Source organism: Oncorhynchus nerka, linkage group LG27 (genome assembly GCF_034236695.1).
Source record: "Oncorhynchus nerka isolate Pitt River linkage group LG27, Oner_Uvic_2.0, whole genome shotgun sequence".
NCBI classification, from domain to species: Eukaryota; Metazoa; Chordata; class Actinopteri; order Salmoniformes; family Salmonidae; genus Oncorhynchus; species Oncorhynchus nerka.
The window spans coordinates 108,447,207-108,473,456 of NC_088422.1; the positions used below are offsets into that span (position 1 = coordinate 108,447,207).

At 46.6% G+C, this 26,250-nt stretch overlaps 1 pseudogene; it reads left to right on the forward strand.

Annotated features, from left to right (window-relative positions):
- Window positions 1-936: 936 nt before the first annotated feature.
- LOC135565182 (centrosomal protein of 89 kDa-like) overlaps window positions 937-26,250 on the forward strand; it is a 210,997-nt pseudogene continuing 185,683 nt past the window's right edge.

A 26,250-nucleotide genomic window follows, 5' to 3' on the forward strand; every position in this document is an offset into this window, starting at 1 on the left:
TGTCTGTGTGTCTGTCTGTGTGTCTCTGTCTGTGTCTCTCTGTCTGTGTCTCTCTGTCTGTGTGTGTCTGTCTGTGTGTGTCTGTGTGTCTCTGTCTCTGTGTCTCTGTCTGTGTGTGTCTCTGTCTGTGTGTCTCTGTCTGTGTCTCTGTCTGTGTCTCTCTGTCTGTGTCTTTCTGTCTCTGTGTCTCTCTGTCTGTGTCTCTCTGTCTCTGTGTGTCTCTGTCATTGTGTGTCTCTGTCATTGTGTGTCTCTGTCTGTGTGTCTCTGTCTGTGTGTCTCTGTCTGTGTGTCTCTGTCTGTGTCTCTCTGTCTCTGTGTGTCTCTGTCATTGTGTGTCTCTGTCTGTGTGTCTCTGTCTGTGTGTCTCTGTCTGTGTGTCTCTGTCTGTGTCTCTCTGTCTGTGTGTCTCTGTCTGTGTGTCTCTGTCTGTGTGTCTGTCTGTGTCTCTGTGTCTGTCTGTGTCTCTGTCTGTGTCTTTCTGTCTCTGTGTGTCTCTGTCATTGTGTCTCTCTGTCTGTGTCTCTCTGTCTGTGTGTCTCTGTCTGTGTGTCTCTGTCTGTGTCTCTCTGTCTGTGTGTCTCTGTCTGTGTGTCTCTGTCTGTGTGTCTGTCTGTGTCTCTGTCTGTGTCTTTCTGTCTCTGTGTGTCTCTGTCATTGTGTCTCTCTGTCTGTGTCTCTCTGTCTCTGTGTGTCTCTGTCATTGTGTGTCTCTGTCTGTGTGTCTCTGTCTGTGTGTCTCTGTCTGTGTGTCTCTGTCTGTGTGTCTCTGTCTGTGTGTCTCTGTCATTGTGTCTCTGTCTGTGTTTCTCTGTCTGTGTTTCTCTGTCTGTGTGTCTCTGTCTGTGTGTCTCTGTCATTGTGTGTCTCTGTCATTGTGTGTCTCTGTTTCTCTGTCTGTGTGTGTTGTGTCTTGCTGTGCCATGCACCTTGTCACACTCAGAGGCCAGCAGTGCCTACAGAGAGGTGCTGGACATGCAGAAGGAGATGGTTCGGTCTTTAACAGAGCAGAACCAGGCCCTGGGGGCAGACAGGAGGGTGCTGGAGCAGAGGTGTACAGAACAGAGCCTGCAGCTGCAGAGGAGCCACCAGAGGGTCCAGAGTTTGGAGCGGGAACTCAGCAAGGCCCCTGGCCCTACAGCAGGTGGGGTGGATACTGGGGGGTGAAGGGGCAAGAGGGGAGAGGACCTAAGGTGGGGTGGAAGGGGGACAAGGAGAGAAAACCCCTGGGGCCGTGAGAGACTGGGGGCCGTGAGAGACTGGGGGCCGTGACAGATAGGAGAGACTGGGGCCGTGAGAGACTGGGGGCCGTGACAGATAGGAGAGACTGGGGCCGTGAGAGACTGGGGGCCGTGACAGATAGGAGAGACTGGGGGCCATGAGAGACTGGAGGGGAGAAGGGGAGAGACTGGGGCCGTGGAGAGACTGGAGGTGAGGAGAGACAGGAGGGGAGGAGGGGAGAAACTGGGGGGAGGAGGCGAGAGACTGGGGGCCGTGAGAGACTGGGGGCTGTGAGAGACAGGAGGGGATAGACTGGGGGAGGAGGGGAGAGACTGGGGCCACGAGATACTGGGGTCCGTGAGATACTGGGGTCCGTGAGAGACTGGTCCGTGAGATACTGGGGGAGGAGGGGATAGACTGGGGCCGTGAGAGACTGGGGGGGAGGAGGCGAGAGACTGGGGTCCGTGAGATACTGGGGTTCGTGAGAGACTGGTCCGTGAGAGACTGGGGGAGGAGGGGATAGACTGGGGCCGTGAGAGACTGGGGTGGAGGAGGCGAGAGACTGGGGTCCGTGAGATACTGGGGTCCGTGAGATACTGGGGTCCGTGAGAGACTGGGGGGAGGAGGGGATAGACTGGGGGGGGAGGGGAGATACTGGGGGCCGTGAGATACTGGGGGCCGTGAGATACTGGGGGCCGTGAGAGACTGGGGGAGAAGGGGATAGACTGGAGGATAGACGGGGGGAGGGGAGAGACGGGGGGCCGTGAGAGACTGGGTAGGGAGGGAGAGACTCGTGTTCTGCATTGTACTTCCTGTGTGGACCAGACACTGACTGTAGCTCCCTGTAGGTGAACAGGCAGAGCTGCTGAGTCTGAGGCAGCAAGCCCAGGAGGTGGTAGACGAGAACGACAGTCTGAAGATGACGAGAACGACTAACTGTCCATCGCCCTCAACGTGGAGCTAACTAGCCGCTACCAGACACGCTAGACCCCTGGGCAAAGAAGAGGTAACTATAACTACCCTAACTATAACTACCTACTAACTATAACTGTAACTACCCTAACTATAACTACCCTAACTATACCTACCCTAACTATACCTACCCTAACTATAACTATAACTACCCTAACTATAACTACCCTAACTATAACTACCCTAACTAACTATAACTAACTAACTACCCTAACTATACCTACCCTAACTATAACTACCCTAACTATAACTACCTACCCTAACTATAACTACCCTAACTACCCTAACTACCCTAACTATAACTACCCTAACTATAACTACCCTAACTATAACTACCCTAACTATAACTATACCTACTAACTACCTACCCTAACTATAACTACCCTAACTATACCTACCCTAACTACCCTAAACTACCCTACCTATAACTACCCTAACTATAACTACCCTAACTATACCTACCCTAACTATAACTACCCTAACTATACCTACCCTAACTATAACTACCCTAACTATAACTATACCTAACCCTAACTATAACTACCCTAACTATAACTACCCTATAACTAACTATAACTACTAACTATAACTATACCCTAACTATAACTACCCTAACTATAACTATAACTACCCTAACTATAACTACCCTAACTATACTATAACTACCCTAACTATAACTATACCTACCCTAACTATAACTACCCTAACTATACCTACCATAACTACCCTAACTGTAACTACCCTAACTATAACTACCCTAACTATAACTACCCTAACTATACCTACCATAACTACCCTAACTGTAACTACCCTAACTATAACTACCCTAACTATAACTACCCTAACTGTAACTACCCTAACTATAACTACCCTAACTATAACTACCCTAACTGTAACTACCCTAACTGTAACTACCCTAACTGTAACTACCCTAACTGTAACTACCCTAACTGTAACTACCCTAACTATAACTATAACTACCCTAACTATAACTACCCTAACTATAACTACCCTAACTATAACTATAACTACCCTAACTATACCTAGCCTAACTATAACTATACCTACCCTAACTATAACTACCCTAACTATAACTACCCTAACTATAACTATAACTACCCTAACTATAACTACCCTAACTATAACTATAACTACCCTAACTATACCTACCCTAACTATAACTATAACTACCTATAACTAACTATAACTATAACTACCCTAACTATACCTACCCTATATATAACTACCCTAACTAAAGCTACCCTAACTAAAGCTACCCTAACTAAAGCTACCCTAACTATAACTACCCTAACTATAACTACCCTAACTATACCTACCCTATATATAACTACCCTAACTAAAGCTACCCTAACTATAACTACCCTAACTATAACTATAACTACCAGACAGCCCTGGGCAAAGAAGCGGTATCTATAACTACCCTAACTATAACTATAACTACCCTAACTATAACTACCCTAACTATACCTACCCTAACTATAACTATAACTACCCTAACTATACCTACCCTAACTATACCTAACCTAACTATAACTACCCTAACTATACCTACCCTAACTATACCTACCCTAACTATAACTACCCTAACTATAACTACCCTAACTATAACTATACCTACCCTAACTATAACTACCCTAACTATACCTACCCTAACTATACCTACCCTAACTATAACTATAACTACCCTAACTATACCTACCCTAACTATAACTATACCTACCCTAACTATACCTACCCTAACTATAACTATAACTACCCTAACTATAACTACCCTAACTATAACTATACCTACCCTAACTATACCTACCCTAACTATACCTACCCTAACTATAACTACCCTAACTATACCTACCCTAACCCTAACTATAACTACCCTAACTATAACTACCCTAACTATAACTATAACTACCCTAACTATAACTATAACTACCCTAACTATACCTACCCTATATATAACTACCCTAACTAAAGCTACCCTAACTAAAGCTACCCTAACTATAACTACCCTAACTATAACTACCCTAACTATACCTACCCTATATATAACTACCCTAACTAAAGCTACCCTAACTATAACTACCCTAACTATAACTATAACTACCAGACAGCCCTGGGCAAAGAAGCGGTATCTATAACTACCCTAACTATAACTATAACTACCCTAACTATAACTACCCTAACTATACCTACCCTAACTATAACTACCCTAACTATAACTACCCTAACTAAAGCTACCCTAACTAGAACTAGAACTACCCTAACTATAACTACCCTAACTATAACTATACCTACCCTAACTATAACTACCCTAACTATACCTTCCCTAACTATAACTATAACTACCCTAACTATAATGTGGTTCTGGATGTATAGATGTACTGTAGTAATGTGGTTCTGTATAGATGTATAGTAATGTACTGGATGTATAGATGTACTGTAGTAATGTGGTTCTGGATGTATAGATGTACTGTAGTAATGTGGTTCTGGATGTATAGATGTAATGTGGTTCTGGATGTATAGATGTACTGTAGTAATGTGGTTCTGGATGTATTGATGTACTGTAGTAATGTGGTTCTGGATGTATAGATGTACTGTAGTAATGTGGTTCTGGATGTATAGATGTACTGTAGTAATGTGGTTCTGGATGTATTGATGTACTGTAGTAATGTGGTTCTGGATGTATAGATGTAATGTGGTTCTGGATGTATAGATGTACTGTAGTAATGTGGTTCCAGATGTATAGATGTAATGTGGTTCTGGATGTATAGATGTACTGTAGTAATGTGGTTCTGGATGTATAGATGTACTGTGGTTCTGGATGTATAGATGTACTGTAGTAATGTGGTTCTGGATGTATAGATGTACTGTAGTAATGTGGTTCTGGATGTATAGATGTACTGTAGTAATGTGGTTCTGGATGTATAGATGTAATGTGGTTCTGGATGTATTGATGTACTGTAGTAATGTGGTTCTGGATGTATAGATGTACTGTAGTAATGTGGTTCTGGATGTATAGATGTAATGTGGTTCTGGATGTATTGATGTACTGTAGTAATGTGGTTCTGGATGTATAGATATAATGTGGTTCTGAATGTATAGATGTACTGTAGTAATGTGGTTCTGGATGTATAGATGTAATGTGGTTCTGGATGTATAGATGTACTGTAGTAATGTGGTTCTGGATGTATAGATGTAATGTGGTTCTGGATGTATAGATGTACTGTAGTAATGTGGTTCTGGATGTATAGATGTACTGTAGTAATGTGGTTCTGGATGTATAGATGTACTGTAGTAATGTGGTTCTGGATGTATAGATGTAATGTGGTTCTGGATGTATAGATGTACTGTAGTTCTGGATGTATTGATGTACTGTAGTACTGTAGTTCTGGATGTATTGATGTACTGTAGTAATGTGGTTCTGGATGTATTGATGTACTGTAGTAATGTGGTTCTGGATGTATAGATGTACTGTAGTAATGTGGTTCTGGATGTATAGATGTAATGTGGTTCTGGATGTATAGATGTACTGTAGTAATGTGGTTCTGGATGTATTGATGTACTGTAGTAATGTGGTTCTGGATGTATTGATGTACTGTAGTAATGTGGTTCTGGATGTATAGATGTAATGTGGTTCTGGATGTATTGATGTACTGTAGTAATGTGGTTCTGGATGTATAGATGTAATGTGGTTCTGGATGTATAGATGTACTGTAGTAATGTGGTTCTGGATGTATAGATGTACTGTAGTAATGTGGTTCTGGATGTATAGATGTACTAATGTTTTCTGTCCATGTCTTTCAGAGCTCCAGGACCCATGGCCTGCCACTTAAAGGATCTGCTCCTCCCTGGCTGGTCAGTCACTCAGACATTCTCATGGATTCCTCCTCTAGAAACAGTGGCATTGTCCTCTGCTATGTATACAAGTGAATTATGAGCCCTATCCTTAGCTACCCTCAGCGATCCTTAGCTATCCCTGGCAATCCTTAGCTGTCGCTGTTGATCCTTAGCTATCGCTGTTGATCATTAGCTATCCCTGTTGATCCTTAGCTATCCCTGGCGATCATTAGCTATCCCTGGCGATCCTTAGCTATCCCGGCGATCCTTAGCTATCCCGGCGATCCTTAGCTATCCCTGGCGATCCTTAGCTATCCCTGGCGATCCTTAGCTATCCCTGGCGATCCTTAGCGATCCCTGGCGATCTTTAGCTATCCCTGGTGATCCTTAGCTATCCCTGGCGATCCTTAGCTATCCCTGGCGATCCTTAGCTATCCCTGGCGATCCTTAGCTATCCCTGGCGATCCTTAGCTATCCCTGGCGATCCTTAGCTATCCCTGGTGATCCTTAGCTATCACTGGCGATCCTTAGCTATCCCTGGCGATCATTAGCTATCCCTGGTGATCCTTAGCTATCCCTGGTGATCCTTAGCTATCCCTGGTGATCCTTAGTGATCCTTAGCGATCCTTAGCGATCCTTAGCGATCCTTAGGGCTCAGACACACCAATGGCGTTTGCTGGCCGAGACTACTTAGCACCTCTGAACGTAATTTGCGAACCGATTGCTATCCTTAGCAATCCTTAAAGCCCAGTTCAGAGACAACAGACGACATGAGACGAGATTAGATAAAACTAGCTAGTTTTAGAATGTTGTGTTGTACAACAGCTGACGAAAGACGGGGCATTCGGATCAAGGAGACGAGACGTGCAGTTGAGACCATTTCCGCGATAACGGTTCCTCGTTACGTCGACGTGATGAAACAAAGTTGCTACTTGTTATAGCAAGTTACTGTAACAAAACGAGTATCATGAAATACGTGTAACAGTGTAGACTTTATGACTTGTCAGATGAATATCAGCAAGCTAGGCTAGCTATCCCCCCCCTTAAAAGATTTAGATGCACTACTGTTCCACTGGATGTCATAAGGTGAACGCACCAATTTTGTAAGTCGCTCTGGATAAGAGCGTCTGCTAAATGACTTAAATGTAAATGTAAATGTAGATCTCTGTTTGGTTAGCTAGCTAGCTGCTTGGCTGTGTGCAGAACATTAGTTCACTGGTTTCTGATTGTCCAAATGGATCCGTCTCGTCTCAAGACTTTAGCTAAAGGTATGTGACCTGTTGAATGTCGGAAACTGCAGCCGACGACATGAGACGTTTTTAAAACCGGACCGTTCAGATCGAGCAAACTTTGTTCTAAAACTCCTACAGACAGTCGCGTTGTTGTCTCGTCTTGCGTATCTGAACTGGGCTTTAACACAGTTTAGCGGTAGATTTATGGATTCCTTTCTCTGCATGTTGAACGAGTGGATTATTCAAATCGATGGCGCCAACTAAACAGACTTTATGGGATATAAGGAAGGATTTTATCTAACAAAACGCCACTACATGTTATAGCTGGGACCCTTTGGATGACAAATCAGAGGAAGATTTTCAAAACGCCACTACATGTTGTAGCTGGGACCCTTTGGATGACAAATCAGAGGAAGATTTTCAAAACGCCACTACATGTTGTAGCTGGGACCCTTTGGATGACAAATCAGAGGAAGATTTTCAAACGCAAATCACTACATGTTATAGCTGGGACCCTTTGGATGACAAACCAGAGGAAGATTTTCAAAACGCCACTACATGTTATAGCTGGGACCCTTTGGATGACAAATCAGAGGAAGATTTTCAAAACGCCACTACATGTTATAGCTGGGACCCTTTGGATGACAAACCAGAGGAAGATTTTCAAAAAGTTATTTTTGATGACAAACCAGAGGAAGATTTTCAAAAATAGTGGGTGTTCTCTTTCTCCTCCCTGATATCTGATGTAAATCACTACAGTGGGTGTTCTCTGGATCTCTCCTCCCCTGATATCTGATGTACTCAGTACAGTGGGTGTTCTCTCTCTCCTCCCCTGATATCTGATGTACTCACTGCAGTGGGTGTTCTCTCTCTCCTCCCCTGATATCTGATGTACTCACTGCAGTGGGTGTTCTGTAATGGACGCTCTCTCAACCAATCACATCCTCCCATGATGTATACAGTGATTTAGATGAACAAGGTGTTCTTTTCTGAATGTGATCTAGCTCTGGGTGTTCTCCCCTGATATCTGATGTGACAACATTTTTCAGTACAGTGGGTGTTTCTCTCTGGATAAGAGAAAACACTATTGGCATCTGCCCTAAATGACTTAAATGTTATGTTAGAATGTGTTCTCTCTCTCTCCCCCCTGATATCTGATGTACTCAGTACAGTGGGTGTTCTCTCTCTCTCCCTGATATCTGATGTACTCAGTACAGTGGGTGTTCTTCTCTCTCCTCCCCTGATATCTGATGTACTCACTACAGTGGGTGTTCTCTCTCTCTCCTCCTGATATCTGATGTACTCAGTACAGTGGGTGTTCTCTCTCTCCTCCCCCTGATATCTGATGTACTCAGTACAGTGGGTGTTCTCTCTCTCTCTCCCCTGATATCTGATGTACTCAGTACAGTGGGTGTTCTCTCTCTCTCCTGATATCTGATGTACTGGGTGTTCTCCCTGATATCTGATGTACTCACTACAGTGGGTGTTCTCTCTCTCTCTCCCCTGATATCTGATGTACTCAGTACAGTGGGTGTTCTCTCTCCTCCCCTGATATCTGATGTACTCAGTACAGTGGGTGTTCTCTCTCTCTCCTCCCCTGATATCTGATGTACTCAGTACAGTGGGTGTTCTCTCTCTCTCCCCTGATATCTGATGTACTCAGTACAGTGGGTGTTCTCTCTCTCCCCCCCTGATATCTGATGTACTCACTACAGTGGGTGTTCTCTCTCTCTCTCTCCTCTGATGTACTCACTCCCCTCCCCTGATATCTGATGTACTCACTACAGTGGGTGTTCTCTCTCCTCCCCTGATATCTGATGTACTCAGTACAGTGGGTGTTCTCTCTCTCTCCTCCCCTGATATCTGATGTACTCACTACAGTGGGTGCTCTCTCTGTCTCTCTCTCTCTATTTCCCTGTGAGATCCTCTGACAGTCTTTAGTAATTAGCTTGTTAGGATTTCTGAAAATGTTTGAGTAAAGTTTTTTATGGACGGGGTTCCCTGACACAGATTGAGATTCTCCATTGAGTTTCCAGTCCAGGATGAGGCTGAATTTCTGTGTCCTGGAAACCATTTATGGAGCCAGGATTCTCCATTGAGGCAGGATGGGACGGGGTTCCCGGATACAGATTGAGATTCTCCATTGAGTTTCCAGTCCAGGATGAGGCTGAATCTGTGTCCTGGAAACCAGGGCTGGGACGGGGTTCCCGGACACACATTGAGATTCTCCATTGAGTTTCCAGTCCAGGATGAGGCTGAATCTGTGTCCTGGAAACCAGCGCTGGGACGGGGTTCCCGGACACACATTGAGATTCTCCATTGAGTTTCCAGTCCAGGATGAGGCTGAATCTGTGTCCTGGAAACCAGCGCTGGGACGGGATTCCCGGACACACATTGAGATTCTGTGTGTCTAAACTCTAACGTCTGTTTTCATCCTTTCTGTCTTCCAGCTGGACATGAAGTATTTATCTCCATTGTTGTTGTCTTATGAAGACCGGCTCACTGAGAAAGATGCTCTCCTGCAGACCTCGGAGGTAAGAGTGTGTGTGTGTGTGTGTGTGTGTTTGTGTGCATTTCTTTGCGTGTTTTGTATTAGTGTCACCCCTGTTATTCTCTTGTTAATATCTTTATGCTTTATAAATGTGTTATGGTCTATTTAAAAGAGAAACACAAGAAAGTGATTAAGAGCCATTGACCACGCATCCTGCTCAGCCAGTATATTAGTGATTAAGAGCCATTGACCACGCATCCTGCTCAGCCAGTATATTAGTGATTAAGAGCCATTGACCACGCATCCTGCTCAGCCAGTATATTAGTGATTAAGAGCCATTGACCACGCATCCTGCTCAGCCAGTATATTAGTGATTAAGAGCCATTGACCACGCATCCTGCTCAGCCAGTATATTAGTGATTAAGAGCCATTGACCATGCATCCTGCTCAGCCAGTATATTAGTGATTAAGAGCCATTGACCACGCATCCTGCTCAGCCAGTATATTAGTGATTAAGAGCCATTGACCACGCATCCTGCTCAGCCAGTATATTAGTGATTAAGAGCCATTGACCACGCATCCTGCTCAGCCAGTATATTAGTGATTAAGAGCCATTGACCACGCATCCTGCTCAGCCAGTATATTAGTGATTAAGAGCCATTGACCAGGCATCCTGCTCAGCCAGTATATTAGTGATTAAGAGCCATTGACCACGCATCCTGCTCAGCCAGTATATTAGTGATTAAGAGCCATTGACCACGCATCCTGCTCAGCCAGTATATTAGTGATTAAGAGCCATTGACCACGCATCCTGCTCAGCCAGTATATTAGTGATTAAGAGCCATTGACCACGCATCCTGCTCAGCCAGTATATTAGTGATTAAGAGCCATTGACCACGCATCCTGCTCAGCCAGTATATTAGTGATTAAGAGCCATTGACCACGCATCCTGCTCAGCCAGTATATTAGTGATTAAGAGCCATTGACCAGGCATCCTGCTCAGCCAGTATATTAGTGATTAAGAGCCATTGACCACGCATCCTGCTCAGCCAGTATATTAGTGATTAAGAGCCATTGACCACGCATCCTGCTCAGCCAGTATATTAGTGATTAAGAGCCATTGACCACGCATCCTGCTCAGCCAGTATATTAGTGATTAAGAGCCATTGACCACGCATCCTGCTCAGCCAGTATATTAGTGATTAAGAGCCATTGACCACGCATCCTGCTCAGCCAGTATATTAGTGATTAAGAGCCATTGACCACGCATCCTGCTCAGCCAGTATATTAGTGATTAAGAGCCATTGACCACGCATCCTGCTCAGCCAGTATATTAGTGATTAAGAGCCATTGACCACGCATCCTGCTCAGCCAGTATATTAGTGATTAAGAGCCATTGACCACGCATCCTGCTCAGCCAGTATATTAGTGATTAAGAGCCATTGACCACGCATCCTGCTCAGCCAGTATATTAGTGATTAAGAGCCATTGACCACGCATCCTGCTCAGCCAGTATATTAGTGATTAAGAGCCATTGACCACGCATCCTGCTCAGCCAGTATATTAGTGATTAAGAGCCATTGACCACGCATCCTGCTCAGCCAGTATATTAGTGATTAAGAGCCATTGACCACGCATCCTGCTCATCCATTGACCACGCATCCTGCTCAGCCAGTATATTAGTGATTAAGAGCCATTGACCACGCATCCTGCTCAGCCAGTATATTAGTGATTAAGAGCCATTGACCACGCATCCTGCTCAGCCAGTATATTAGTGATTAAGAGCCATTGACCACGCATCCTCCTGCTCAGCCAGTATATTAGTGATTAAGAGCCATTGACCACGCATCCTGCTCAGCCAGTATATTAGTGATTAAGAGCCATTGACCACGCATCCTGCTCAGCCAGTATATTAGTGATTAAGAGCCATTGACCACGCATCCTGCTCAGCCAGTATATTAGTGATTAAGAGCCATTGACCACGCATCCTGCTCAGCCAGTATATTAGTGATTAAGAGCCATTGACCACGCATCCTGCTCAGCCAGTATATTAGTGATTAAGAGCCATTGACCACGCATCCTGCTCAGCCAGTATATTAGTGATTAAGAGCCATTGACCACGCATCCTGCTCAGCCAGTATATTAGTGATTAAGAGCCATTGACCACGCATCCTGCTCAGCCAGTATATTAGTGATTAAGAGCCATTGACCACGCATCCTGCTCAGCCAGTATATTAGTGATTAAGAGCCATTGACCACGCATCCTGCTCAGCCAGTATATTAGTGATTAAGAGCCATTGACCACGCATCCTGCTCAGCCAGTATATTAGTGATTAAGAGCCATTGACCACGCATCCTGCTCAGCCAGTATATTAGTGATTAAGAGCCATTGACCACGCATCCTGCTCAGCCAGTATATTAGTGATTAAGAGCCATTGACCACGCATCCTGCTCAGCCAGTATATTAGTGATTAAGAGCCATTGACCACGCATCCTGCTCAGCCAGTATATTAGTGATTAAGAGCCATTGACCACGCATCCTGCTCAGCCAGTATATTAGTGATTAAGAGCCATTGACCACGCATCCTGCTCAGCCAGTATATTAGTGATTAAGAGCCATTGACCACGCATCCTGCTCAGCCAGTATATTAGTGATTAAGAGCCATTGACCACGCATCCTGCTCAGCCAGTATATTAGTGATTAAGAGCCATTGACCACGCATCCTGCTCAGCCAGTATATTAGTGATTAAGAGCCATTGACCAGCATCCTGCTCAGCCAGTATATTAGTGATTAAGAGCCATTGACCACGCATCCTGCTCAGCCAGTATATTAGTGATTAAGAGCCATTGACCACGCATCCTGCTCAGCCAGTATATTAGTGATTAAGAGCCATTGACCACGCATCCTGCTCAGCCAGTATATTAGTGATTAAGAGCCATTGACCACGCATCCTGCTCAGCCAGTATATTAGTGATTAAGAGCCATTGACCACGCATCCTGCTCAGCCAGTATATTAGTGATTAAGAGCCATTGACCACGCATCCTGCTCAGCCAGTATATTAGTGATTAAGAGCCATTGACCATGCATCCTGCTCAGCCAGTATATTAGTGATTAAGAGCCATTGACCACGCATCCTGCTCAGCCAGTATATTAGTGATTAAGAGCCATTGACCACGCATCCTGCTCAGCCAGTATATTAGTGATTAAGAGCCATTGACCACGCATCCTGCTCAGCCAGTATATTAGTGATTAAGAGCCATTGACCACGCATCCTGCTCAGCCAGTATATTAGTGATTAAGAGCCATTGACCACGCATCCTGCTCAGCCAGTATATTAGTGATTAAGAGCCATTGACCACGCATCCTGCTCAGCCAGTATATTAGTGATTAAGAGCCATTGACCACGCATCCTGCTCAGCCAGTATATTAGTGATTAAGAGCCATTGACCACGCATCCTGCTCAGCCAGTATATTAGTGATTAAGAGCCATTGACCACGCATCCTGCTCAGCCAGTATATTAGTGATTAAGAGCCATTGACCACGCATCCTGCTCAGCCAGTATATTAGTGATTAAGAGCCATTGACCACGCATCCTGCTCAGCCAGTATATTAGTGATTAAGAGCCATTGACCACGCATCCTGCTCAGCCAGTATATTAGTGATTAAGAGCCATTGACCACGCATCCTGCTCAGCCAGTATATTAGTGATTAAGAGCCATTGACCACGCATCCTGCTCAGCCAGTATATTAGTGATTAAGAGCCATTGACCACGCATCCTGCTCAGCCAGTATATTAGTGATTAAGAGCCATTGACCACGCATCCTGCTCAGCCAGTATATTAGTGATTAAGAGCCATTGACCACGCATCCTGCTCAGCCAGTATATTAGTGATTAAGAGCCATTGACCACGCATCCTGCTCAGCCAGTATATTAGTGATTAAGAGCCATTGACCACGCATCCTGCTCAGCCAGTATATTAGTGATTAAGAGCCATTGACCATGCATCCTGCTCAGCCAGTATATTAGTGATTAAGAGCCATCATGTTCAGCCAGTATATTAGTGATTAAGAGCCATTGACCATGCATCCTGCTCAGCCAGTATATTAGTGATTAAGAGCCATTGACCAGGCATCCTGCTCAGCCAGTATATTAGTGATTAAGAGCCATTGACCACGCATCCTGCTCAGCCAGTATATTAGTGATTAAGAGCCATTGACCAGGCATCCTGCTCAGCCAGTATATTAGTGATTAAGAGCCATTGACCATGCCTGCTCAGCCAGTATATTAGTGATTAAGAGCCATTGACCACGCATCCTGCTCAGCCAGTATATTAGTGATTAAGAGCCATTGACCACGCATCCTGCTCAGCCAGTATATTAGTGATTAAGAGCCATTGACCACGCATCCTGCTCAGCCAGTATATTAGTGATTAAGAGCCATTGTCCACTCATCCTGCTCAGCCAGTATATTAGTGATTAAGAGCCATTGACCATGCATCATGTTCAGCCAGTATATTAAAGTGATTAAGAGCCATTGACCACGCATCATGTTCAGCCAGTATATTAGTGATTAAGAGCCATTGACCACGCATCCTGCTCAGCCAGTATATTAGTGATTAAGAGCCATTGACCACGCATCCTGCTCAGCCAGTATATTAAAGTGATTAAGAGCCATTGACCACGCATCATGTTCAGCCAGTATATTAGTGATTAAGAGCCATTGACCACGCATCCTGCTCAGCCAGTATATTAGTGATTAAGAGCCATTGACCACGCATCATGTTCAGCCAGTATATTAGTGATTAAGAGCCATTGACCACGCATCATGTTCAGCCAGTATATTAGTGATTAAGAGCCATTGACCACGCATCCTGCTCAGCCAGTATATTAAAGTGATTAAGAGCCATCATTTTCAGCCAGTATATTAGTGATTAAGAGCCATTGACCACGCATCCTGCTCAGCCAGTATATTAGTGATTAGGAGCCATTGACCAGGCATCATGTTCAGCCAGTATATTAAAGTGATTAAGAGCCATTGACCACGCATCCTGCTCAGCCAGTATATTAGTGATTAAGAGCCATTGACCACGCATCCTGCTCAGCCAGTATATTAGTGATTAAGAGCCATTGACCACGCATCCTGCTCAGCCAGTATATTAGTGATTAAGAGCCATTGACCAGGCATCCTGCTCAGCCAGTATATTAGTGATTAAGAGCCATTGACCATGCATCCTGCTCAGCCAGTATATTAGTGATTAAGAGCCATTGACCATGCATCATGTTCAGCCAGTATATTAAAGTGATTAAGAGCCATTGACCACGCATCCTGCTCAGCCAGTATATTAGTGATTAAGAGCCATTGACCAGGCATCCTGCTCAGCCAGTATATTAGTGATTAAGAGCCATTGACCATGCATCCTGCTCAGCCAGTATATTAGTGATTAAGAGCCATTGACCATGCATCCTGCTCAGCCAGTATATTAGTGATTAAGAGCCATTGACCACGCATCCTGCTCAGCCAGTATATTAGTGATTAAGAGCCATTGACCATGCATCCTGCTCAGCCAGTATATTAGTGATTAAGAGCCATTGACCACGCATCCTGCTCAGCCAGTATATTAGTGATTAAGAGCCATTGACCACGCATCCTGCTCAGCCAGTATATTAGTGATTAAGAGCCATTGACCACGCATCCTGCTCAGCCAGTATATTAGTGATTAAGAGCCATTGACCACGCATCCTGCTCAGCCAGTATATTAAAGTGATTAAGAGCCATTGACCAGGCATCCTGCTCAGCCAGTATATTAGTGATTAAGAGCCATTGACCACGCATCCTGCTCAGCCAGTATATTAGTGATTAAGAGCCATTGACCACGCATCCTGCTCAGCCAGTATATTAGTGATTAAGAGCCATTGACCAGGCATCCTGCTCAGCCAGTATATTAGTGATTAAGAGCCATTGACCACGCATCCTGCTCAGCCAGTATATTAGTGATTAAGAGCCATTGACCATGCATCCTGCTCAGCCAGTATATTAGTGATTAAGAACCATTGACCAGGCATCCTGCTCAGCCAGTATATTAGTGATTAAGAACCATTGACCAGGCATCCTGCTCAGCCAGTATATTAGTGATTAAGAGCCATTGACCACGCATCCTGCTCAGCCAGTATATTAGTGATTAAGAGCCATTGACCACGCATCCTGCTCAGCCAGTATATTAGTGATTAAGAGCCATTGACCACGCATCCTGCTCAGCCAGTATATTAGTGATTAAGAGCCATTGACCACGCATCATGCTCAGCCAGTATATTAGTGATTAAGAGCCATTGACCAGGCATCCTGCTCAGCCAGTATATTAGTGATTAAGAGCCATTGACCAGGCATCCTGCTCAGCCAGTATATTAGTGATTAAGAGCCATTGACCAGGCATCCTGCTCAGCCAGTATATTAGTGATTAAGAGCCATTGACCACGCATCCTGCTCAGCCAGTATATTAGTGATTAAGAGCCATTGACCACGCATCCTGCTCAGCCAGTATATTAGTGATTAAGAGCCATTGACCACGCATCCTGCTCAGCCAGTATATTAGTGATTAAGAGCCATTGACCACGCATCCTGCTCAGCCAGTATATTAGTGATTAAGAGCCATTGACCACGCATCCTGCTCAGCCAGTATATTAGTGATTAAGAGCCATTGACCACGCATCCTGCTCAGCCAGTATATTAGTGATTAAGAGCCATTGACCACGCATCCTGCTCAGCCAGTATATTAGTGATTAAGAGCCATTGACCATGCATCCTGCTCAGCCAGTATATTAGTGATTAAGAGCCATTGACCATGCATCCTGCTCAGCCAGTATATTAGTGATTAAGAGCCATTGACCACGCATCCTGCTCAGCCAGTATATTAGTGATTAAGAGCCATTGACCATGCATCCTGCTCAGCCAGTATATTAGTGATTAAGAGCCATTGACCACGCATCCTGCTCAGCCAGTATATTAGTGATTAAGAGCCATTGACCACGCATCCTGCTCAGCCAGTATATTAGTGATTAAGAGCCATTGACCATGCATCCTGCTCAGCCAGTATATTAGTGATTAAGAGCCATTGACCAGGCATCCTGCTCAGCCAGTATATTAGTGATTAAGAGCCATTGACCACGCATCCTGCTCAGCCAGTATATTAGTGATTAAGAGCCATTGACCATGCATCCTGCTCAGCCAGTATATTAGTGATTAAGAGCCATTGACCATGCATCCTGCTCAGCCAGTATATTAGTGATTAAGAGCCATTGACCATGCATCCTGCTCAGCCAGTATATTAGTGATTAAGAGCCATTGACCACGCATCATGTTCAGCCAGTATATTAGTGATTAAGAGCCATTGACCACGCATCCTGCTCAGCCAGTATATTAGTGATTAAGAGCCATTGACCACGCATCCTGCTCAGCCAGTATATTAGTGATTAAGAGCCATTGACCATGCATCCTGCTCAGCCAGTATATTAGTGATTAAGAGCCATTGACCAGGCATCCTGCTCAGCCAGTATATTAGTGATTAAGAGCCATTGACCACGCATCCTGCTCAGCCAGTATATTAGTGATTAAGAGCCATTGACCAGGCATCCTGCTCAGCCAGTATATTAGTGATTAAGAGCCATTGACCAGGCATCCTGCTCAGCCAGTATATTAGTGATTAAGAGCCATTGACCAGGCATCCTGCTCAGCCAGTATATTAGTGATTAAGAGCCATTGACCACGCATCCTGCTCAGCCAGTATATTAAAGTGATTAAGAGCCATTGACCACGCATCCTGCTCAGCCAGTATATTAGTGATTAAGAGCCATTGACCAGGCATCATGCTCAGCCAGTATCCTGACTCCTGCTCAGCCAGTATATTAAAGTGATTAAGAGCCATTGACCACGCATCATGTTCAGCCAGTATATTAGTGATTAAGAGCCATTGACCACGCATCCTGCTCAGCCAGTATATTAAAGTGATTAAGAGCCATTGACCACGCATCCTGCTCAGCCAGTATATTAGTGATTAAGAGCCATTGACCACGCATCCTGCTCAGCCAGTATATTAGTGATTAAGAGCCATTGACCATGCATCCTGCTCAGCCAGTATATTAGTGATTAAGAGCCATTGACCACGCATCCTGCTCAGCCAGTATATTAGTGATTAAGAGCCATTGACCATGCATCCTGCTCAGCCAGTATATTAGTGATTAAGAGCCATCATGTTCAGCCAGTATATTAGTGATTAAGAGCCATTGACCAGGCATCATGCTCAGCCAGTATATTAGTGATTAAGAGCCATTGACCACGCATCCTGCTCAGCCAGTATATTAGTGATTAAGAGCCATTGACCAGGCATCATGCTCAGCCAGTATATTAGTGATTAAGAGCCATTGACCAGGCATCCTGCTCAGCCAGTATATTAGTGATTAAGAGCCATTGACCACGCATCCTGCTCAGCCAGTATATTAGTGATTAAGAGCCATTGACCACGCATCCTGCTCAGCCAGTATATTAGTGATTAAGAGCCATTGACCATGCATCCTGCTCAGCCAGTATATTAGTGATTAAGAGCCATTGACCACGCATCCTGCTCAGCCAGTATATTAGTGATTAAGAGCCATTGACCACGCATCCTGCTCAGCCAGTATATTAGTGATTAAGAGCCATTGACCACGCATCCTGCTCAGCCAGTATATTAAAGTGATTAAGAGCCATTGACCATGCATCCTGCTCAGCCAGTATATTAGTGATTAAGAGCCATCATGTTCAGCCAGTATATTAGTGATTAAGAGCCATTGACCAGGCATCATGCTCAGCCAGTATATTAGTGATTAAGAGCCATTGACCACGCATCCTGCTCAGCCAGTATATTAGTGATTAAGAGCCATTGACCAGGCATCATGCTCAGCCAGTATATTAGTGATTAAGAGCCATTGACCAGGCATCCTGCTCAGCCAGTATATTAGTGATTAAGAGCCATTGACCACGCATCCTGCTCAGCCAGTATATTAGTGATTAAGAGCCATTGACCACGCATCCTGCTCAGCCAGTATATTAGTGATTAAGAGCCATTGACCACGCATCCTGCTCAGCCAGTATATTAGTGATTAAGAGCCATTGACCATGCATCCTGCTCAGCCAGTATATTAGTGATTAAGAGCCATTGACCACGCATCCTGCTCAGCCAGTATATTAGTGATTAAGAGCCATTGACCACGCATCCTGCTCAGCCAGTATATTAGTGATTAAGAGCCATTGACCACGCATCATGTTCAGCCAGTATATTAGTGATTAAGAGCCATTGACCATGCATCCTGCTCAGCCAGTATATTAAAGTGTGGGGTGAAGACTGGTCTATCCAGGCTCTGGTTGAAATAGACTCAGCTTTGTCCCACTAAACTGTTTGAGGCCTGGTCTACCCAGGCTCTGGTTGAAATAGGCTCAGCTTTGTCCCACTAAACTGTTCGAGGCCTTGTCTACCCAGGCTCTGGTTGAAATAGGCTCAGCTTTGTCCCACTAAACTGTTTGAGGCCTGGTCTACCCAGGCTCTGGTTGAAATAGGCTCAGCTTTGTCCCTCTAAACTGTTCAAAGCCTGGTCTTCCCAGGCTCTGTATAAAATAGGCTCAGCTTTGTCTCACTAAACTGATAGAGATAGGCCTGGTCTACCCAGGCTCTGGTTGAAATAGGCTCAGCTTTGTCCCACTAAACTGATAGAGGCCTGGTCTACCCAGGCTCTGGTTGAAATAGGCTCAGCTATGTCACACTAAACTGATAGAGAGAGGCCTGGTCTACCCAGGCTCTGGGTAAAATAGGCTAAGCTTTGTCCCACTAAACTGTTCGAGGCCTGGTCTATCCAGGCTCTGGTTGAAATCGGCTCAGCTATGTCCCACTAAACTGTTCGAGGCCTGGTCTACCCATGCTCTGGTTGAAATAGGATCAGCTATATCACACTAAACTGTTCGAGGCCTTGTCTACCCAGGCTCTGGTTGAAATAGGATCAGCTATGTCACTAAACTGTTCGAGGCTTTGTCTACCCAGGCTCTGGTTGAAATCGGCTCAGCTTTGTCCCACTAAACTGATAGAGAGAGGCCTGGTCTACCCAGGCTCTGGTTGAAATCGGCTCAGCTATGTCACACTAAACTGATAGAGAGAGGCCTGGTCTACCCAGGCTCTGGTTGAAATCGGCTCAGCTATGTCCCACTAAACTGTTCGAAGCCTGGTCTACCCATGCTCTGGTTGAAATAGGATCAGCTATGTCACACTAAACTGTTCGAGGCTTTGTCTACCCAGGCTCTGGTTGAAATCGGCTCAGCTTTGTCCCACTAAACTGATAGAGAGAGGCCTGGTCTACCCAGGCTCTGGTTGAAATCGGCTCAGCTATGTCACACTAAACTGATAGAGAGAGGCCTGGTCTACCCAGGCTCTGGTTGAAATCGGCTCAGCTATGTCACACTAAACTGATAGAGAGAGGCCTGGTCTACCCAGGCTCTGGTTGAAATCGGCTCAGCTTTGTCCAACTAAACTGGTCGAGGCCTGGTCTACCCAGGCTCTGGTTGAAATCGGCTCAGCTTTGTCCCACTAAACTGATAGAGAGAGGCCTGGTCTACCCAGGCTCTGGTTGAAATCGGCTCAGCTATGTCACACTAAACTGATAGAGAGAGGCCTGGTCTACCCAGGCTCTGGTTGAAATAGGCTCAGCTTTGTCCCACTAAACTGATAGAGAGAGGCCTGGTCTATCCAGGCTCTGGTTGAAATAAGCTCAGCTATGTCCCACTAATCTGATAGAGGCCTGGTCTACCCAGGCTCTGGTTGAAATAGGCTCAGCTATGTCACACTAAACTGATAGAGAGAGGCCTGGTCTACCCAGGCTCTGGGTAAAATAGGCTAAGCTTTGTCCCACTAAACTGTTCGAGGCCTGGTCTATCCAGGCTCTGGTTGAAATCGGCTCAGCTATGTCCCACTAAACTGTTCGAGGCCTGGTCTACCCATGCTCTGGTTGAAATAGGATCAGCTATATCACACTAAACTGTTCGAGGCCTTGTCTACCCAGGCTCTGGTTGAAATAGGATCAGCTATGTCACTAAACTGTTCGAGGCTTTGTCTACCCAGGCTCTGGTTGAAATCGGCTCAGCTTTGTCCCACTAAACTGATAGAGAGAGGCCTGGTCTACCCAGGCTCTGGTTGAAATCGGCTCAGCTATGTCACACTAAACTGATAGAGAGAGGCCTGGTCTACCCAGGCTCTGGTTGAAATCGGCTCAGCTATGTCCCACTAAACTGTTCGAAGCCTGGTCTACCCATGCTCTGGTTGAAATAGGATCAGCTATGTCACACTAAACTGTTCGAGGCTTTGTCTACCCAGGCTCTGGTTGAAATCGGCTCAGCTTTGTCACACTAAACTGATAGAGAGAGGCCTGGTCTACCCAGGCTCTGGTTGAAATCGGCTCAGCTATGTCACACTAAACTGATAGAGAGAGGCCTGGTCTACCCAGGCTCTGGTTGAAATCGGCTCAGCTTTGTCCAACTAAACTGGTCGAGGCCTGGTCTACCCAGGCTCTGGTTGAAATAGGCTCAGCTTTGTCCCACTAAACTGTTCGAGGCTTTGTCTACCCAGGCTCTGGTTGAAATCGGCTCAGCTTTGTCCCACTAAACTGATAGAGAGAGGCCTGGTCTACCCAGGCTCTGGTTGAAATCGGCTCAGCTATGTCACACTAAACTGATAGAGAGAGGCCTGGTCTACCCAGGCTCTGGTTGAAATCGGCTCAGCTATGTCACACTAAACTGATAGAGAGAGGCCTGGTCTACCCAGGCTCTGGTTGAAATCGGCTCAGCTTTGTCCAACTAAACTGGTCGAGGCCTGGTCTACCCAGGCTCTGGTTGAAATAGGCTCAGCTTTGTCCCACTAAACTGTTCGAGGCCTTGTCTACCCATGCTCTGGTTGAAATTGTCTCTGCTTTGTCCCACTAAACTGTTTGAGGCCTGGTCTACCCAGGCTCTGGTTGAAATAGGCTCAGCTTTGTCCCTCTAAACTGTTCAAAGCCTGGTCTTCCCAGGCTCTGTATAAAATAGGCTCAGCTTTGTCTCACTAAACTGATAGAGAGAGGCCTGGTCTACCCAGGCTCTGGTTGAAATCGGCTCAGCTTTGTCCAACTAAACTGGTCGAGGCCTGGTCTACCCAGGCTCTGGTTGAAATAGGTTCAGCTATGTCACACTAAACTGACAGAGAGAGGCCTGGTCTACCCAGGCTCTGGTTGAAATTGGCTCTGCTACGTCACACTAAATGACACCCTATTCCCTATATAGTCCACTACTTTAGACCAGAGCCCTATGGCACCCTATTCCCTATATAGTGCACTACTTTAGACCAGAGCCCTATGGCACCCTATTCCCTATATAGTGCACTACTTTAGACCAGAGCCCTATGGCACCCTATCCCCTATATAGTGCACTACTTTAAACCAGAGCCCTATGGCACCCTATTCCCTATATAGTGCACTACTTTAAACCAGAGCTCTATGATCCCTGAGAGCTGTCCAGGTAGTGTTTGTGATCCAGTGTAATTGATTGATTGATCGATTGATTGATTGGTTGTGTGTAGGAGGAGTTGAGAAGGTTCCGGGGCCGTGTGGAGGAGGTGGTGCAGGAGAACCAGAAGCTACACCAGGACCTGAAACAGACAGGAGGAGTCAGCCACAAGGAGTGGTGAGTACTGTCTCTCTGTCTGGAGGAGTCAGCCACAAGGAGTGGTGAGTACTGTCTCTCTGTCTGGAGGAGTCAGCCACAAGGAGTGGTGAGTACTGTCTCTCTGTCTGGAGGAGTCAGCCACAAGGAGTGGTGAGTACTGCCTGTCTCTGTCTGGAGGAGTCAGCCACAAGGAGTGGTGAGTACTGTCTCTCTGTCTGGAGGAGTCAGCCACAAGGAGTGGTGAGTACTGTCTCTCTGTCAGGAGGAGTCAGCCACAAGGAGTGGTGAGTACTGTCTCTCTGTCAGGAGGAGTCAGCCACAAGGAGTGGTGAGTACTGTCTCTCTGTCTGGAGGAGTCAGCCACAAGGAGTGGTGAGTACTGTCTCTCTGTCTGGAGGAGTCAGCCACAAGGAGTGGTGAGTACTGTCTCTCTGTCTGGAGGAGTCAGCCACAAGGAGTGGTGAGTACTGTCTCTCTGTCTGGAGGAGTCAGCCACAAGGAGTGGTGAGTACTGTCTCTCTGTCAGGAGGAGTCAGCCACAAGGAGTGGTGAGTACTGTCTCTCTGTCTGGAGGAGTCAGCCACAAGGAGTGGTGAGTACTGTCTCTCTGTCTGGAGGAGTCAGCCACAAGGAGTGGTGAGTACTGGCTCTCTGTCAGGAGGAGTCAGCCACAAGGAGTGGTGAGTACTGTCTCTCTGTCTGGAGGAGTCAGCCATAAGGAGTGGTGAGTACTGTCTCTCTGTCAGGAGGAGTCAGCCACAAGGAGTGGTGAGTACTGTCTCTTTGTCTGGAGGAGTCAGCCACAAGGAGTGGTGAGTACTGTCTCTCTGTCTGGAGGAGTCAGCCACAAGGAGTGGTGAGTACTGTCTCTCTGTCAGGAGGAGTCAGCCACAAGGAGTGGTGAGTACTGTCTCTCTGTCTGGAGGAGTCAGCCACAAGGAGTGGTGAGTACTGTCTCTCTGTCTGGAGGAGTCAGCCACAAGGAGTGGTGAGTACTGTCTCTCTGTCAGGAGGAGTCAGCCACAAGGAGTGGTGAGTACTGTCTCTCTGTCAGGAGGAGTCAGCCACAAGGAGTGGTGAGTACTGTCTCTCTGTCAGGAGGAGTCAGCCACAAGGAGTGGTGAGTACTGTCTCTGTCTGGAGGAGTCAGCCACAAGGAGTGGTGAGTACTGTCTCTTTGTCTGGAGGAGTCAGCCACAAGGAGTGGTGAGTACTGTCTCTCTGTCTGGAGGAGTCAGCCACAAGGAGTGGTGAGTACTGCCTGTCTCTTTGTCTATCTGTCCCTGTCTGTTTGTGTGTGTGTGTGAGAAAGAGAGGAGACACTGTCTTGACACTTTTCTATCTCCCCTCTCCTCTTCCCCCCCCACCCCAACCCTCTTCTCCCCTCTCCCCCCCCTCCCCAGGAGGCAGCTCCAGGAGCAGGCCCGTCTGGTACTTCAGGAGAACCAGGTCCTGATAGAGCAGCTGGAGGTGCAGCATACGAAGGCAAAGGACAGTCATGGGAGACATTTGACTGAGGGTAGGTAGGGTCAGACACCAGTAATCACCCCTGAGCCTCCATCTTTCAGATTCTACTATAGAAACTAGTTACATTCTGTTTATACATTCTACACGTTAATATTAACGCTGAATCAAACCCTAATAGAGGTGTCTGGTAGAAGTCACCCTGCTGGAGGTGTCTGGTAGAAGTCACCCTGCTGGAGGTGTCTGGTAGAAGTCACCCTGCTGGAGGGGTCTGGTAGAAGTCACCCTGCTGGAGGTGTCTGGTAGAAGTCACCCTGCTGGAGGTGTCTGGTAGAAGTCACCCTGCTGGAGGTGTCTGGTAGAAGTCACCCTGCTGGAGGTGTCTGGTAGAAGTCACCCTGCTGGAGGTGTCTGGTAGAAGTCTTCACCCTGCTGGAGGTGTCTGGTAGAAGTCTTCACCCTGCTGGAGGTGTCTGGTAGAAGTCTTCACCCTGCTGGAGGTGTCTGGTAGAAGTCACCCTGCTGGAGGGGTCTGGTAGAAGTCACCCTGCTGGAGGTGTCTGGTAGAAGTCTTCACCCTGCTGGAGGTGTCTGGTAGAAGTCTTCACCCTGCTGGAGGTGTCTGGTAGAAGTCTTCACCCTGCTGGAGGTGTCTGGTAGAAGTCACCCTGCTGGAGGGGTCTGGTAGAAGTCTTCACCCTGCTGGAGGGGTCTGGTAGAAGTCACCCTGCTGGAGGTGTCTGGTAGAAGTCTTCACCCTGCTGGAGGTGTCTGGTTGAAGACACCCTGCTGGAGGTGTCTGGTAGAAGTATCCACCCTGCTGGAGGTGTCTGGTTGAAGACACCCTGCTGGAGGTGTCTGGTAGAAGTCTTCACCCTGCTGGAGGTGTCTGGTTGAAGACACCCTGCTGGAGGTGTCTGGTAGAAGTCTTCACCCTGCTGGAGGTGTCTGGTTGAAGACACCCTGCTGGAGGTGTCTGGTAGAAGTATCCACCCTGCTGGAGGTGTCTGGTAGAAGTCTTCACCCTGCTGGAGGTGTCTGGTAGAAGTATCCACCCTGCTGGAGGTGTCTGGTAGAAGTCACCCTGCTGGAGGTGTCTGGTAGAAGTCTACACCCTGCTGGAGGTGTCTGGTAGAAGTCTACACCCTGCTGGAGGTGTCTGGTAGAAGTCTACACCCTGCTGGAGGTGTCTGGTAGAAGTCACCCTGCTGGAGGTGTCTGGTAGAAGTCACCCTGCTGGAGGTGTCTGGTAGAAGTCTACACCCTGCTGGAGGTGTCTGATAGAAGTCTTCACCCTGCTGGAGGTGTCTGGTAGAAGTCTTCATCCTGCTGGAGGTGTTTGGTAGAAGTCTTCACCCTGCTGGAGGTGTTTGGTAGAAGTCTTCACACTGTTGGAGGTGTCTGGTAGAAGTCACCCTGCTGGAGGTGTCTGGTAGAAGTCTTCACCCTGCTGGAGGTGTCTGGTTGAAGACACCCTGCTGGAGGTGTCTGGTAGAAGTATCCACCCTGCTGGTGGTGTCTGGTAGAAGTCTTCACCCTGCTGGAGGTGTCTGGTAGAAGTATCCACCCTGCTGGAGGTGTCTGGTAGAAGTCACCCTGCTGGAGGTGTCTGGTAGAAGTCTACACCCTGCTGGAGGTGTCTGGTCTTCACCCTGCTGGAGGTGTCTGGTAGAAGTCTACACCCTGCCGGAGGTGTCTGGTAGAAGTCTACACCCTGCTGGAGGTGTCTGGTAGAAGTCACCCTGCTGGAGGTGTCTGGTAGAAGTCACCCTGCTGGAGGTGTCTGGTAGAAGTCACCCTGCTGGAGGTGTCTGGTAGAAGTCTACACCCTGCTGGAGGTGTCTGATAGAAGTCTTCACCCTGCTGGAGGTGTCTGGTAGAAGTCTTCATCCTGCTGGAGGTGTTTGGTAGAAGTCTTCATCCTGCTGGAGGTGTCTGGTAGAAGTCTTCACCCTGCTGGAGGTGTTTGGTAGAAGTCTTCACACTGTTGGAGGTGTCTGGTAGAAGTCACCCTGCTGGAGGTGTCTGGTAGAAGTCTTCACCCTGCTGGAGGTGTTTGGTAGAAGTCTTCACCCTGCTGGAGGTGTCTGGTAGAAGTCTTCACCCTGCTGGAGGTGTCTGGTAGATGTCTTCACCCTGCTGGAGGTGTTTGGTAGAAGTCTTCACCCTGCTGGAGGTGTCTGGTAGATGTCATCACCCTGCTGGAGGTGTCTGGTAGAAGTCTTCACCCTGCTGGAGGTGTCTGGTAGAAGTCACCCTGCTGGAGGTGAATGGTAGAAGTCTTCACCCTGCTGGAGGTGTC